This window comes from Gossypium hirsutum, chromosome A09 (assembly GCF_007990345.1).
Source record: "Gossypium hirsutum isolate 1008001.06 chromosome A09, Gossypium_hirsutum_v2.1, whole genome shotgun sequence".
Classification (NCBI taxonomy): Eukaryota; Viridiplantae; Streptophyta; class Magnoliopsida; order Malvales; family Malvaceae; genus Gossypium; species Gossypium hirsutum.
This window is the reverse complement of record NC_053432.1, coordinates 73,899,043-73,901,791: the sequence shown is the minus strand read 5'-3', so window position 1 is coordinate 73,901,791 and position 2,749 is coordinate 73,899,043.

Below are 2,749 nucleotides of genomic sequence, written 5' to 3'. Positions count from 1 at the left end.
TACTGCGAACATTCAATATCGTAATCTTACTTAACTTACTGGCATTAAGCCTGTTAGGTCTTAGGACTTGAAACCAATTACCAGCACAAGCCTGCGGGAATTTAAACCCGGTATAATACCAGCTCGAGCCTGCGAGACTTTAGCCCGGACATATTTCCAGCACGTAGCCTGCGGACCTTAAGTCCGGATATAATTCCAGCACATAGCCTGCGGACCCTAAGTCCGGATATAATTCCAGCACATAGCTTGCGGACCTTAAGTCCGGATATAATTCCAGCACATAGCCTGCGGACCCTAAGTCCGGATATACATCACTGAATGTCATGCATGCTTATTCGCAAGAAAATTTCAATTCACATAACATCTCATAATGATAATTCATTTATTCCATTCGAATAATAGCATAACATGGGCACCATTCATATAACTTTTGGCTCAATAACATACATAAGAATATATGTCCATTTACTTTCCAAGCTTAACTTCTAATGTCTATTCGGCTTTAAGCCTTAAACATAAATTATTTGTCACTCAACTATATTCAAATAGAATCAATAGATCGCAGTACAGTTATCATACACATATCAAGACATTATCAATTACGTACTAAATGTGACTATTCAAAACTTACCTCGGATATACTTGAACGGTTGCAGAAAGGCTACTCAATTACTTTCTTTTTTCCCCTATCCAACTTCGACCCTCTTTGCTCTTGAGCTTGATTTAAGCCTATCGTAACGAATGAAGTTTTCTCCCTTTTCCTCTCTTACATTTTGGCCCAGAAGAACAAAGGTGAAGCTTTGTTTTCATCACCCATTTTCTTTTTTTAATTCATTACTAAATTAAAATTATAAAGCCATTATAATTAAATAATACATATATTCCCATATAACATATCATCATTGCCGGCCACTACTAAATAAAATGAATATTTGACATGCAAGTCCATCCTCTTTGTCACATGCATTAATAGGCCACTTAAGATTAACCTATCACATTCAGATTTTCTCACATAAGTCCTATTAATAATTTCACATACAATTGACCAAATTAAAACATGAAACTTTCACACGTGCATGTACATATACAGTAAGCATAGATTATAATGGTTAATTATTTTTATGACTCGGTTTTGTGGTCCCGAAACCACTTTCCGACTAGGGCCAAATTAGGGCTGTCACAACTCTCCCCCACTTAAGGAATTTTTGTCCCCGAAAATCTTACCAGTGAATAGATTTGGGTATCGTTCTTTCATAGATTTCTCGGTTTCCCATGTAGCTTCTTCGATCCGTGTTTGAGCCATAACACCTTTACTAACAGAACTTTTTTGTTTTCGCAACTCTTTCACCTCGTGAGCTAGGATACGAATCGGTTCTTCTTCATAACTCAAATCAGATTGAATTTCAACCTCTGATGGGTTAATTATGTGCGATGGATTGGATCTATAACGTCGAAGCATCGAGACATGAAAAACGTTGTGAATCTTTTCAAGTTCAGGGGGTAAAATCAATCAGTATGCGACTGGCCCAATTCGTTCGGATATCTCATACGGCCCGATGAACCTCGGACTCAATTTGCCTTTACGGTTAAATCTGAGCACCTTTTTCCAGGTGAACTTAATATTTTGTCTCCAATATGATATTCAAAGTCTTTCGTTTTAATCGCATACGACTTCTGACATTCTGAAGCTGCCTTAGACTTTACACGAAGATTTACTTTTTGTCAGACATCTAATCAACTCGAATCCGAGAATTTTATATTCATAAGCTCGGTACAAATGATGACCACTCGACATGTGCTTACGGATTTTTGACGACTACGTAAAAGTTGCTAAAGATGCACGATCACTAATGAATGAACAATTGATTCTTCTGTGGACCGGAATTCTAATCAAGGTATCTCAAAATCGCGATGTAATCTTGGATCTCTATCCGACACAATAGAATAGTACCTCGTGTAACACAATCTAAGAAACGTACAATTCAGCTAGTTTGTCCAGTGAATAATCCGTACGTACGGAAATAAAATGAGCCGACTTAGTCAGTCTATCAACAATAACCCAAATCGCATCTTTCTTACTTGACGACAATGGCAACCCATATACAAAATCCATCGTGACTCGATCCCATTTCCATTCGGGTATCATGATCGGTTGAAGTAACCCTGAAGGCACTTGATGTTCCGCTTTCACTTGTTGACATATCAAACACTTCGAAACAAAATTAGAAATGTCTCGTTTCATACCGGGCCACCAAAATTGACGTTTCAGATCGTTGTACATTTTTGTACTCCCAGGGTGAATTGACATTCGGCTACTATGAGCCTCATTCAAAATTACCGAAATAAGTTCTGAATTTCTTGGAACACACAATCGACTTCTGAACCTCAAATAATTGTCGTCATCAATTTGAAATTCTGATTCCAAATTTGAAACACATTCAGCTCGATTAGCAACCAATTTATCATCGACCTTTGAATTACGTATTGTGAAATAATGTTTGGCCCTTAATTCTGCTACTAAACACATTATAGTGAAACAGACAGGTGTACTTCATCGCCGTAGCAACAGTGATTTACGACTTAACATCAACCACGTTAGCCTTTCCCGGGTGATGGTCGATGACAAGCTCAAATCTTCAACAACTCAAGCCAACGTCTTGTCGCAGATTCAAATTCTTTGAGTCATCAAATATTTAAGGCTTTTGTGATCGAATATACATAACATCTCTCCAAACAAGTATTCGCCAAT